The sequence below is a fragment of the Tursiops truncatus genome, chromosome 5 (genome assembly GCF_011762595.2).
Source record: "Tursiops truncatus isolate mTurTru1 chromosome 5, mTurTru1.mat.Y, whole genome shotgun sequence".
In the NCBI taxonomy this organism is placed as follows: Eukaryota; Metazoa; Chordata; class Mammalia; order Artiodactyla; family Delphinidae; genus Tursiops; species Tursiops truncatus.
The window spans coordinates 51860523-51874539 of NC_047038.1; positions in this window are offsets into that span (position 1 = coordinate 51860523).

Here is a 14017-nt window from a genome sequence, read left to right on the forward strand (position 1 = left end):
TACAAGACACACTTCCCACGCTTGTTTGCATTTTTCTTGAGTATTTCCAAAGTGTCATACCAAGTTAAGAAAGTTACTATCAAACCCAAGCCACAGAGGCCAGAACTGGCCTTGGATTCATTATTAGGATGAGCTAGACTAGTGTCATGTGATGAGTCTCCAAATGGACCTGGGGCAGTTGAGGGACAGGGCTATAAGCAGGTGGGGGAGGGGGGAGACAGGATGCAAAGAACACTTAGCCTTTAGGAAACTGTTGTATTGTCCTCTGACTGACTCACTTTCTAATCCCAATCAAGGACATGGTAGTGGGCATTGTTTTACAAGGATTTTTACATTATTTTTGTTAAAAATCCAATAGTTGGAGAGAATTTATAACTGTCGACATTGTCATTTGCCCCATCCCTCCACATATTCCTGTTTGGTTCCCCAGAGGCTACCCTTTCCAATTCTTATAGTGCTTTCTTCTGGAATATTGCTCCATAACCATCATATGATTATAATGGCTTTTTCTTAGTGCATCTATTCCTGTTTTTTGGTATATGAGATTTAGCTTTCACACCATCCCTTCACTGCTGCTCATTTTCCAAACCAATAATCAATATTTATAGTATTGTGATTATATGATTATGATAAATTATAGAACTAAATAGTGAACTAACATTATTTTCTTTCTTGAATTGAAAATAATTCAATAACACATCAGTGCTGTCTTATCTGTAAATATTTTTTCTTTATTGTTCCAAAGTTTCTGATTACATTTTGGTTTCTTTTCTTTTCTTTTTTAAAAACTCTTATCCTCTTGACTCAGTCTGGAATAGTGATTGTGTCTGCCTTTCAAACAGCTGTCACCTTGGGCTTTGCCACTCTCCTAGGATGGCTACCCTGTTTTCTCGAGTTCATATTTGATTTTTTTACCCTCTAGTTTGCTTGGATTACCCAAGACAGCATACAAAAGAAAGAAAAAGTTTGAGTCCGTACTTACATGAGAATTTATTTTGTCTTCGCAGCCCAAAAAGCCCATCCCAAATTGCTGACCTATAATGTGGGCAAATAAAATCATGATTTTTTTTACTTTTTTAAGATTTCCTTCATTTTTTTAAAAAAACTATTTATTTTATTATTTATTTAGGCTGCAACGGGCCTTAGTTGCGGCATGCAGACTTCCTAGATGCAGCATGTGGGATCTAGTTCCCCAACCAGGGATCGAACCTGGGCCCCCTGCACTGGGACCATGGAGTCTTACCCACTGGAGCACAAGGGAAGTCCCATGATTGTTTTTAAGGCACTAAGTTTCGGAGTTGTTTGTTACACAGCATTAGATAACTGATACAGAACCCAACTGTCCAAAGCGGAGACTTTTCCTTAAGTCCAGTGCTTTTCCTGAACTTCATTTTCAAGCACCCCTTCTTACTATGTCTGTTTTGGTTTAATCCCTTCAGAGAATGTCTCCTATGTCCGGCCTGGAGTGGTAGGGCAGACCTACAGTTCCACCAATGGTGCATTATTTAATCATTCGCTTCAGCTCAGTGTTATTGGTGTGTCATATTAGAATAAATCATCCTCCTCAGGTACAGGCTAACTTATTGGCTCTGAATAGAGGATAAATTATGCTGCCATGACATAAAATTATGCTTCCCCAGGAAACTCCCTGGTGGTGCAGTGGTTAGGACTCAGTGCTGGGGCCCAGGTTCGATCCCTGGTCAGGGAGCTAAGATCCTGCAAGCCACTTGGCACAGCCAAAAAAATAAATAAAATAAAATTATGCTTCCTTATTTGGTCCAAGTTCATTACATAGGATCCAAAGGGGTTCTGAGATCTGCCTGTTAGTGCTGAGGTTTTAGTTTTACATTCTTCACTGGAGTCTTAGGAGTCAGTAAATAATGTCCCTTTTGTCCCTTACAGAATTTGAAATCAATTGAAAAATAAGACAGAAGATAGAATTATGGAGATGAAAATATCCATTTTATTACTAAGGAAGCTGATTGTAAGGCGTGACTTTTAGCTCTGCAAAGGGGGAAAAATCTTGCTAACATTCCACTCTGGAATTAAACCAATTTATTAACCCAGCTACAGGCAGATATAAATGCCACAGGTGTCCCCCATGGGGCGTTATCAAACCCCCAAGGCCAGCTCCCTAGTCCTCACAGGTGCCCTGGTCCTCAAGTGAAGTATCTGTGGGACACATCATGAGTCAAGGCAGCAAGTCGCTCCCCAAACACCCAGGGCTGAGGTGAAAAGGAAAGCGTGTTTCTTCCCCCTGGAGTTTTAGTCCCAATTAACCAAGAGGGAAGCTTTGCTCAGGGAATGTGTACATTCCTTGCCTTGATCCTACCCCTGGCTCTCCTCATTCTGTCTGAAAACAGTAAAGGAATCTTATTCCTTCTTTGTTCTTATGACTCTCATTTTTGCTCCTCCAGATAACTTCCTTGAGGAAGGAAGGTATTAAGAATCTAGGTGTGGTAGAGGGAAAATATTATCAGGGGACTTTTTTTAGATAGAGCAGGAAGTTAGAGTAGAAGCAGGTCTAGTAGTTGGTGGCCCAGGTGGAAGCTGAGGAGTGTTGGCTGTGACCATTAACTCCTGCTCTCCACACCCCTCACATGCTTCTGTCTGAACGCTGGTCCAGACTGGCTTGCTTCCTCTCTCACTCAGGTCTGGTGAGGTGGCTTTGATGGAACCCTCAGAGAGTGAGCGAGGAGTGTCCCGCAGTTGGGGACGCGTCTTATGTCAGAAAAAGTAGCTGGTGGCAGCAGAGAAAAAGGCTGCGTCTGAGAAATAACTGCAGTCCCCTCTGACAGACAGTTGAATGATGTCCAAGATGGCTCACTCACATAGCTGCTGGCTGCCAGTCTAGCTGGGACTGTCAACGAGTGCCATAGTTCTCTTTCATGTGACCTCTCCATGTGGCTTGGGCTTCGCAAAACATGATGACTGGTTCAAAAGGGGAATGTGCCAAGACTGGGGAAGAAGCAGCTCTGGATCTCTTACATAGGGCCTTGCTTCAGAAGTTATATAGCATCACTTCTGCCACATTCTATTGCTCAAAGCAATGCCAGTCCCAATTCAAGGGGAGAGGAATAGACTCCACCATTCCATAGGAAGAATTGCAAAGAATTTGCAGCCATCTTTAATCCACCATGTTAGTTTTGTGACTTAAGTGGTCCTAAGACTTTTTTATTTGTTTATTTATTCTAATTTTATTTTGTATTTTATTTCTAGTTATGCAAACATTTTCATTGTAGCATTTATCCAAATCTGGCAACCTTTATTCATTTGTTCATTCTTTGAATGTCTACAGCACTGAAAGTGGGCACTGCGCAGAAAGATTATTTTTTGTCTCATTGCATTCTCTAGTTTTTTACGCGTATTTAGACTTTTCATCTCCATGATAAACCCCTAGAGACCAAGGACAATATTCGAGGCACTGCTTTGAGTTCCTCCTGGGACTGAGAGGAATGCTAACTAGTGGATCGGTTACATGATGAAATTGCACTAATAGGGGATCTTTTGATTGGACGTTTCTAATCTCAATATTCAGAACACTTCAAGCAAATTTTTAGGTATAGTTTAGGCAGCAGTGAAGTTCACCTTTGTTTGAAAGTCCCTCCTTCTTAATACAGGTTAATCATTTCAACAACATCACAGGGAAGAACGTTCAGTACCTGAGGACAAAGCAAGTGAGCTCAAGAACTTCACAAGTTCTCATTTGTTTCACGGTTGACAGGTCACCACGGCTCACTTAAAAGGGGAGGAAATGACCCATAGTTTTTTCTAACAAAAATTTTTGGAACACTTTGAGGCCTTCCTCTTTTGAGTGCTTTTGATAAGAAATATCTTATTGAATTTTCCATTTATCTACAAAAGCAATATAGAGTCAGTGCCCCAAGCAAACAACACAGAGACATTAAAGGAAAAACCGAAGAAAATAACTCATTCCTGCCCCTTCCTAGATAACTGGTGCCAACACTTTGAAGTATACTTTTTTTTTTGATGCTCAAACATATCAAAACATGTTTATTCACATATAGTTTTGCTTTTGTTTCCTTTTTTTATCATTTGATGGTTAATTTATTTTTTTCCTCTTTTTTAATTAATTAATTTTTTATATTACTATATATAATACAGTCCTTGTTGGTTATCTATTTTAAATATAGCAGTGTGTACATATCAATCCCAAACTCCCAATCTATCCTTCCCCCCAGGTAACCATAAGTTCATTCTCTAAGCTAAGACTTTTTTTTAAAAAGTTGAAGTACTGTTGATTTACAATGTTGTGTTAGTGTCTGGTGTACAGCAAAGTGATTTCAGTTATATATATTCTTTTTCATATTCTTTTCCATTATGGTTTATCACAAGATATTGAATATAGTTCCCTGTGCTATACTGTAGGGCCTTGTTGCTTATCCATTCTATATATAATAGTTTGCATCCGCTAGTCCCAAACTCTCAGTCAATCCCTCCGTGGACCTCCCTCCCACTTGGCAAGCATAAGTCTGTACTCTATGTCTGTGAGTCTGTTTCTGTTTCATAGATAAAGTAGATAAGTTCATTTGTGCCATATTTTAGATTCCACATATAAGTGATATCATATGGTATTTGTCTTTCTCTGTCTGACTTACTTCACTTAGTATGGTAATCTCTAGGTCCATCCATGTAGCTGCCAATGGCATTATTTCATTCTTTTATATGGCTGAGTAATATTCCATTGTATATATATACCACATGTTTCTCCATTCATCTCTCAATGGACATTTAGGTTGTTTTCATGTTAAGACTTTTTATTAAGGACTAGAAAAATTGTGGGGTTTTAGGAGGAAGCAAAGAAAGAACTTTCCATTGAACAAGTTTTAAAGATCAGTGGGAGGAAAAAAGTAAAGTTACATTCTGTATATTACTCATTATATTTATTTAATTTCTCAGTTATGATCATAAAATTAAACAGAAAATAATATAGCACTGAAATACATAAAGCAAAATACAGGAAACTTTTGATAGAAAAAATTCATAAAGGGGAAATATTTAATCCAAATTGTTTTTAAAAATTTATTTTATAATGAAAATTTTCAATCACTTAAAAAAGTAAACAGAAGGGGCTTCCCTGGTGGCGCAGTGGTTGAGAGTCCGCTTGCCGATGCAAGGGACACAGGTTTGTGCCCCGGTCCGGGAAGATCCCACATGCCTCGGAGCAGCTGGGCCCGTGAGCCATGGCCACTGAGCCTGCACATCCAGAGCCTGTGCTCCGCAACGGGAGAGGCCACAACAGTGAGAGGCCCGCATATCACACACACAAAAATAAGTAAAGAGAAAATTATAATGAATTCCAACATGCCTTTCACTATGCTTAAACAATTATCAGCTCAGAGCCAGTATTTTTTCACCTATACCCCAACCCACTTCTTCCCTTCCCACATTGTTTCGAAACCAAGCTCGAAGATCATATAATTTCATTCATAAACATTTCAACATGCATTTCTAAAAGATAAGAATGCTTAAAAAATATACACAGTGATGGATGTTAACTAGACATTGTGGTGATCATTTTGTCATATATACATATAATGAATCATTATGTTGTACATGAAACTAATAGAATGTTATATATCAATTGTATCTCAATAAAAAATTTTTAAAAATACATACCATTAGCACATCTAAAAAAATTAACAAAAATTTCTTAAAAGTAGTTGAACATTTTAATACACCTCTGTTTAATAGATCTAGCAGTCAAAAATAAATAAAATAAAGGATATAGTCCTGCACTGGCCAGTACAGCAAGTAGCAGCCACAAGTATTGGGAATTTGTGCTTACAGTAACTGGGAAACTAATTTTTTAAATTTTATTTAATTTTAATTAATTTACATATAATTTTAAAAATGATACTTGATTCAGTATTGCTGATTTTTAAAGAATGTTTAGATCAACTTGAATGTGTGAATCTACTTTTTCAACTGTAAATTTTATGGAATCTAAATACAGAGCAATTACTGATGACAGTTTAGCATCTGAATTGAGACATGCTGTAAATGTAAAACACACCTTGGATTTTAAAGACCTAGTATGAAAAAAAATGTAAAATATCTCAATATATTTTATACTGACTACATGTTAAAATATTTTAGATGTAGTAAGCTAAATAAAATATGCTAATTAATATTAATTTATCCTATTTTTCTTAACTTTTTTATCATAGCTACTAGAAAATTTAAATCACATATGTTGCTCACAGTATATTCCTATTGGACAGTGCTGATATAAAAAGTCTGAATGGTATGATCAATAAGATCAATTTAATAGATAAATATTGGGCTTCCTTTTTCTGCAAACATTAGCTCTTCTATTACTCACAGATTATTTTGAAATTAATCATATATGTTCAACAAAAAAAATTTTAATAAATTCCCCAAAGCACAAATTATTCAGAGCACTCTCTAACCAATATTAGTAGCACAACTAGAATCAACAGAAAAACCCAACCTTACAAAAATATACGAATTCTCTCCTAAGTAATTCTTTTGTCAAATATGAAACCAAAATGCAACTGTAAGATATTTAGAAACCAGCAGGAATGAGCATAGTATGCAGCAACCCTATAGGACCTGACAAAGCTGTAATTAGAAGCAAATTCAAAGTAGCAAATGCTTTCATTATTAAACAGGCAAGAATGACAGTAACAGAATGAAGCAGTAAATTCAAAAAGTTAGAAAGCAAAGTAGCTTGAAGGAAACCCAGAGAAAGGAAATACAAAGGTAAAACAGAAAGAAATTGAATTAGAAAAAAGAAAGGATAAGTAAATAGTCTTAGATTTTAAAAAACAACAATAAAATAGATAACATTCCATATAAGGCTTATTAAAAAGGCCTTATAATAAAAAAGTGAAAACTCAAATACCCAATATTAGATGCATAAAATAGCCCACATTTACCAACTATTTCCCATGTACCAGGCACTAGCTAAGCACTTTACCTTCTCCAGCTCACCTCCCAGCATCCTTATGAAAGACAGAATACTAATAGCTCTATTTTTCATTTTCTACATTTCAAGAGCCAGGATCAGAGAAGTCAAAGTAACTTATCTAACTAAGCTCATCATAGGAATAAGAAATAGAATGGACACTTAAAACCAGGACCTCTAAACCTTAGGTCCTGCCATTTTAAATCTCTACATGGTACTGAGTAGTGGATAAAATTTCAGATACAGACAATTTTATATTCTGGATGCAACTCAGTGTTAATACATTTGAAAATCCTTATGAAGGGTATGATCCTGAGTAAAATGTAAATTACCAAACTTGACTCAAGAAATAGATAACCTAAACAAAGCAATAACCATGAAAGAAAAGTTGATTGCCTCCACAAAAAAATGCTGGGCTAAATAATTATAAAAGAACATTTTTTTAAAAAAGACATTTGAGGAATAAATAATTCCCGTGATAAAGAAATCGTTCTAGGACAAGGAACAGAGGAAACTATGGGTTGTGTCATAATTCAGTTTTAAAGCAATTCAGACAAAAAGTTAAAAAAAATAGATAATGTTTTCTTATATAGAGACAAAAATTTTAAACAAAACTTCAGTAAATAAGCCAAGCAGTATATAAAATGCCAAATGATGTTATGTCAGAAATGTAAGGAAGGTTTAATATAAAACTTCTCATAAAATTCACATCAATATCTGTCCTCTCGACAGACAGTTTTGAAAAAATTTAATAAACTCTAATATCCATTTCTGATTTATTTAAAAATAAAGTTTGATTTAGAAAACATACTTTCTTTTCATGATATAGAACATCTGTCTCAACATCCAACATCTAACAGGTATAAATAAGAATTAATATCATGCTTAAAAGTTAAACACCAAAAGCATTCCCATCAAAATCAGAAACAAGACAAAGATTCAGGTTACCACCGCAATTAGTAACCATGATTCCAAAAGTTTTAGCCATTTCTAAATAAAGTGCAAAGAAATATCATTCACAATAGCAACAATGTCATTAGCTACCCAGAAATAAGCCTAGAAAGATATGTGGAAAAAGGGGGAAATCAAAATTATATGCAATGTAACCTTTATTAAAGAAAAAGTGCATAGATAACAGGCAACTTTTTTATTATACCTTCCTAAACTTTCCATTTAGCATAAACTGTATGGTCATAAAAAGATAAACCGCAGCAAGAAAATTAAAAAATCCCTAGAATTGGAGTTGAAAATATGATGAGTTTGCAATGTCAGGAGAGAGAGGCAAGTTGGGAAAGGGATAGAGTGGGAACCAAGGTGCATACCCTCCTGTCCCCAAGACTCTTTAGGAAATACTACTTCCTGGAATATGTCTCTGTTCATCCAGACCTGAGTGTGACATTCAGAGCTGCACGATTGGGGTTCAAATTCCTGTGAGTCAAGCTGAAACTTGCTGGCAATTAGATGGCTGTAAAAGACACCAGAGGGCAAGCAGGCTGTGTGATAAAATTTTTCCACCTGGTTAAAGTTCTCTAATCCCAGATAGTGTGCAGACTGGGCTTCTGGGGCCCTAGGGCTTCTAATGGCCCAACTATTCTCAATGAGTGCCTGGCCCCAGCCTAGGGCAGGAATGAGTCTTTGCTGGCCAACTTTACTTTTCACCTCCTCTTTCCAAGGGCCCACCTGGAGAGAGGGAGAAGTAAGGTGTATGTGTGTGTGTGTGTGTGTGTGTGTGTGTGTTTTGGGGGTGTGTGTGTTGATACACAGGTGTCACTATATTCTCCAGACATTTCCTTTAAAATTCACCCTCAGTCCAGGATAACAGGAATTCTGGTTCATTCCTGTTAAGTTCTATGGATCGCCAGCAGTGCTTACATCTTTGGTTGTGACTGGTCACCTTTCCTGCCAAATTGCACCTTCTGTCTCCTGCCCATAGCTCCAGGTCATGCTACTACTTCCTTACTTGCTGTCAACTTTACCCTTTCCTTCCCACTCGCAAAGCACCAAGACTGTTAAAGTCACAGGCTTTCCTAAAACCTTGAAAATGTCACAGTGCGCACAACGCAAAAAGGAAAACTTTCATCTCAACTCAGTCTGTGAGCCTCATTTGGTCACCTGTCTGGCTTGTTCCCTGGCCTAGCTCCCTGGTGCTCTTCAAGCTCTTTCCTCTCAGATCGCAGCCTCCTTTCAATGTCCCCTCCTCTGTCCAGGCCCAGGGACCTCCAAACTCCCTGCATCTCGGGTGTCCACAGAGGAAGCCCCAAATCAGTGAGCACCCAGGAAAGCCAAGGCAGGCACAGTGACCCTGGGCTCTGCAGGACGGTGGGGCTCTTCCTTCAAAAATGCAGATGTCCAGGCCAGGCCGTGGTGTGAGCCCTGGAGAGGTTCTCCTCCACCTAAAGCAGCCCCCCCATCGTGCCGTCTCCAGGATGACTTCTGTGGGCCACTTGTTCCTGGAGGGCTTGCAACTTCACAGAACCTGTTAAAATGCAGAACCCCAGGCCCCATCCCAGACACTGCAGCTCAGGAGATGGAGGGCCAGGAGTCTGCATTTCGAGAAAATATCCCAAGTGATTCTGATGCTGGTAATTCTCAAATCATACTTGGAGAGACTCTGCCCTCAGCAAAGGGCAAAAATTAAGATGCTTTTTCCTTTTTGGGTATGTGGCATGAGTGATCTTAGTTCCCAGACCAGGGATCAAACCCATGACCCCTGCAGTGGAAGCATGGATTCTTAACCACTGGGCTGCCAGGGAAGTCCCAAGATGCTTTTTCATACAGTTTGTCAAGCTTTCTCTTTTTCTCTCCCTGTCTCCCTCCCTCCCTTCTTCCTTCCTTCCTTCCTTCCTCCCTCCCTCCCTTCCTTCCTTCTTTTCCTTCCTTCCTTCCTCCCTTCCTTCCTCCCTCCCTCCCTCCCTCCCTTCCTTCCTTCCTTCCTTCCTTCCTTCCTCCCTTCCTCCCTCCCTTCCTTCCTTCTTTTCCTTCCTTCCTTCCTTCCTTCCTTCCTTCCTTCCTTCCTTCCTTCCTTCCTTCCTTCCTTCCTCCTTCTCCTTTTTCCTACACTCACAGAAACGCTAACAGTCATTTCTGGGTTGTAAGAGACGTTTATAAAGAAAATTATATATATTATATATTTATTTATAGTTATATATATTCATTATATATGAATATATAAGAAAACAGAAATGCTTGTATTTATATTTTTTGGCCTTTTCCCAATTTTTTGAACTTATTTGGTCACTAGGAAAAATATATAATAAAGAAAAGAAAAACTTGAATGACTCTTAGGAAGTGTGTCAACTGGGAAACTGGATTTGACCCTGGAGTCTCTCCTTGCTCAAGAACAAGTCTTCATCTCCTAATATCTAAGTAACCAGGGGGTTGTTCCTGGGACTCCAAAGAAACCTCCCAAGTGACTGTGTGTACTGCCAGGGCAGGAAGTTCCTGTGGCTTGGGCCTGCTGACCTCTAAGCCTGGAAAGGAAAAATGTACTGGGGGTTAAATATCACCTGCCTCAGGTCTGCAGGGTACTACCCCTCTCCACCTCCCACCCTCCCGCCTCATGAGACTGTCCCCTGCAGCTCTGAGGCAGCTTGGTGAGTTTGATCCCACTCTGCCCCTCTCTTAGCTTGAAGGCAAGACTCCGATCATCAGTACTCTCTCCTGTGAAGCCAGCAAAGGGAGCAATCACCTTTTCTTTGCGAGAGGGTTGGGAGAATTAAATGCAAATGCTTGTGAAAATGCTTTGCGCATGGTGCCCAGCAGTCACTCCTGCAGCCCTCGGTGCTTTCCACAGAACCTTAGTAACTTCTGCTGTGCATCGGGATGCCCTGGACGTGGGCCTTACACACAGTGAAGGCACATTCCTGCTTTCAAGGCACTTCAGCTGCCCAGGGAGAGAAACTGACACTTAGACAAAGCCAGCATGTGAGTTTTGCTAGGACAGGAGGAATCAAGCCAATCTCAGAGCAAATTCTAACCTTCCTTAAGACCTGTGACCCGAGGCAAGTTATTTGGCCTCTGTGGGCTGCTATCTCAGAAATTTGAAGACATCTGTTTCACAGGGTGGTTCTAAGGATTAAAATGCGATCGATCGCTGCAAGCCTCAGGAATTAGCATCTCTCCTTTAGAACACTTGCTCCATCTCCCTGCAACTTCTACATTGATTTCATTAACGTTGCCACCCACTTTTTCTTCCTAAGCATCAATATTTGTGAAATCATGGTTTTGATGTGTGAGTCCTATTTTTTCTTCTTATGAACATTAAAACAAATGCATAGCTGTAAAAATCCAAGTCCACCTAACAAATTTTCATGTGCCTGCTGGGGCATAAATACCACACTTAGGTAGGGAAATACAGATATTCTTGGATATTCTTAATTATGTTGCTTCTCGAGAGGCTTAAATACACGCAATTTTGTTGATTTGGAGAAGCATAGAGTAGGTGAGAGGACCCGATGCCTTAGGGCTGGGGCAGGGGGAGGCGGAAGGCTCCCCAGAGGGGTGACATCTGAACACTGCAAGGAAGCTGGAGCTACCTGTCATCAGACAGTTGAAAGGACTTGAGGAAGGGAGGAGGAGCTAAAGGAGGTGCTTTCTTAGAAAAGGGAGACAAAGGCTAGGAGCAGAACAGGACATTAGAACATTTTCGAGGAATTGCCTGCAGGGTAGCAGGTTGGGCTATAAGTGGAAGCGTGTGAGAGATGAGCTTGGAAGCGTAGATAAGCTGGCTCAGATAAAGATAAAGAAGGGCATGCGTGCTCTGAGGAATTTGGACTTGATCCTGGTGGATAGGGTGAAACCCTGAGGAGTCACATGTTTCCATTTACAGCCTAAGAAGATCTCAGAATTATTTAGAGTAGCTCAAGATGGAAGGTCCAAGAGGCTGCCTGTTAAATCTGTAGAAACACCTCTCACACCTCCCGTTTCTCATCCCTTCATTCGCTAACTGGGGCTTTCACATAAATCACATGGAACTATTTATTTCAGCAGAAATGAGCACTTTGTTTCTGAGGTCAGCTTCTACTGTCCCCCAAAGCCGTGGCTGTTAGAATTGTCATGCACCCACCTAGTCGTGAAAGCCACAAACCTGGGAGCTGTCTTCAGTTCCCTCCTCTGCTTCGCCTTCCACAGCCAGGCTCAGCAGCCTGACAATTTCCCCTTTGCGATACGGATCAAATCCTGTGCCCCCTCTGCCTTCCACTGCCCCTGAAGTTCATACCTTTTTCATCTCTCACTTCAATGCTTTGTAATGGTCTCCAAACCATCTCACTGCTGGTTACATCTGGATTCCTCCATGTAGGTAGCGACAAGATCCTAAGCAAATTCCTTAATCTTATAGGTCTCTGTTTCTTCGTCTGTCACATGGGGATGATGTATTCATATACCGATCTGTCTCACAGGGTTGCTGTGAGGATTATGTAAGCTACCGAGTGTCAAGCATTTCCTATGCTGCATGGTACCTAGAAGTTCAATAAGGATTTGGCCTTATTCTTATATCCCTCTCCCATTCTGTAATCTATGGCTGCCTTAAAAACCCAAACTCTAGGGCCTCCCTGGTGGCACAGTGGTTGAGAGTCTGCCTGCCGATGCAGGGGACACGGGTTCGTGCCCCGTTCCGGGAAGATCCCACATGCCGCGGAGCGGCTGGGCGCGTGAGCCATGGCCGCTGAGCCTGTGCGTCCGGAGCCTGTGCTCCGCAGCGGGAGAGGCCACAGCAGGGAGAGGCCCGCGTACCGCAAAAAAAAAAAAAAAACCCAAACTCTATACATGAATAAATTGGCCTTCTGGTGTTAGTCACCAGCCTCCTGGACAGGGTTCATGGAGTCCCTGAGACTCATAGCTGCTCTCTGTGTGAGATGACCAAGCCCTGCAGGGATCAACTGGGACGAGGCTGGGGTGAGGCGAGAGAAGCACGTGGGGTGCAAATTGAAGGAGGCGCTAACTCTCAGGGTCGTGCAAGTGCTCCCTTAAATTCTGTGCCCTAGTTCCAAAGGGGGGTTTACAACTTGCTTTGTTTTCCTCTAGTTGAGTGATCCTCTACAGAGAACCACACTCTCCAGCCGTGGGTACTACGCAAGCAAGCTCCAGTGCAGCCTTCCAGGTACTCTGAGACCCGAGGGGGTAGAAGGAAGAGGGAGAGCCCAGGGGAGGCTTAGGGCTACAGTGACATCGGTGAGGGCAGTGCCAGGAGGAGATGAGTGTCTGTGTCCCAGGCACCCGGACTGCCCAGGGATAGGGATTTGCCATCAACCCTGAGCAGCCACAGGCTGCCTAGCAGGCTGGTACGTTTCATTATTAAAGTGTGATCTGTAGTTTCTCCCACCCCCAGCTCAGCGAGGGAGCAATGCCCCTGCCTCCCTCTTGGTTGGTCCTGGTCCTAAGCAACTAAAGCGGGTGCTGATTAGCTGAGGTCAGCTTTATATTGCCGATTATCCAGGCAACTCTGGATCCATTGGGGTGTTGGTGCGGAGGAGGAGGAGGGCGGGGCTGAGGGCAGGAACGAGACATCATCCTATGAAGAGGTGATCCGGGCAGACACATCTGTCTTGACTCCGCACACTCAGCACGAGCAGAAGCCGCCAGGTGTTGCGGTGGGCGTGGGGCAGGGGCGAGGTGGAAGTAGAGGACAGGGAGAGGTCTCAGATTTCCCATGCATCTGTCCTGCCCAATATTTTAGAGCTCCTTTCAAATCAGCAAGTGAACGTAGTGAAGTGAGACAACATCACGCTGGTCCCAGTCTGGTGCTTGCAAATTAATGCATCGTGAAAGGAATCGAGGATGTTGCCAAGGCCAATTAGAAAGTCAGCGGTGCTGGGAATACCAGTCGGCAGGGTGTGCAGCCCACTGCCTCTCCCCCCGCCCCACACCCCAAGAGGGTTTTCCCTTTGCCCCGTGGTTCTTTCTTCCTCTTCCTCCTTCACCCGGGTCCCCCTCCAACCGGCATGGCTCAGAAGGAAGCTTATACATTTGGGTAAATGCCAGACTGGGTTTGAATTCTGGATCTACCACTGACCATCGGTGAGGTATTGGTCAAGTTGTTTAATCTCTTTGAGCCTCAGTTTCCCC